Here is a 219-nt window from a genome sequence, read left to right as displayed (position 1 = left end):
ATCCTGCGGCGCGAGTAACATCAGCATTTATCTCGGGAGTTTGAAAGGCCCCGCCAGCAAGGGATGGAACGGAAGGCGCGTAGTATGATACATTTGTTAACGGGGCAGCGCGCGTTGACACCCAGCAAGACAACAGCCAATCTTTCGAGGGACAGACGGGCAGCCCGTGACCGAGTCATGCCCACCCCATACCCGACAGGCCCGCTGAGGAGATGGCAC

This window comes from Penaeus monodon, chromosome 25 (assembly GCF_015228065.2).
Source record: "Penaeus monodon isolate SGIC_2016 chromosome 25, NSTDA_Pmon_1, whole genome shotgun sequence".
NCBI classification, from domain to species: Eukaryota; Metazoa; Arthropoda; class Malacostraca; order Decapoda; family Penaeidae; genus Penaeus; species Penaeus monodon.
This window is presented reverse-complemented; position numbering follows the sequence as displayed.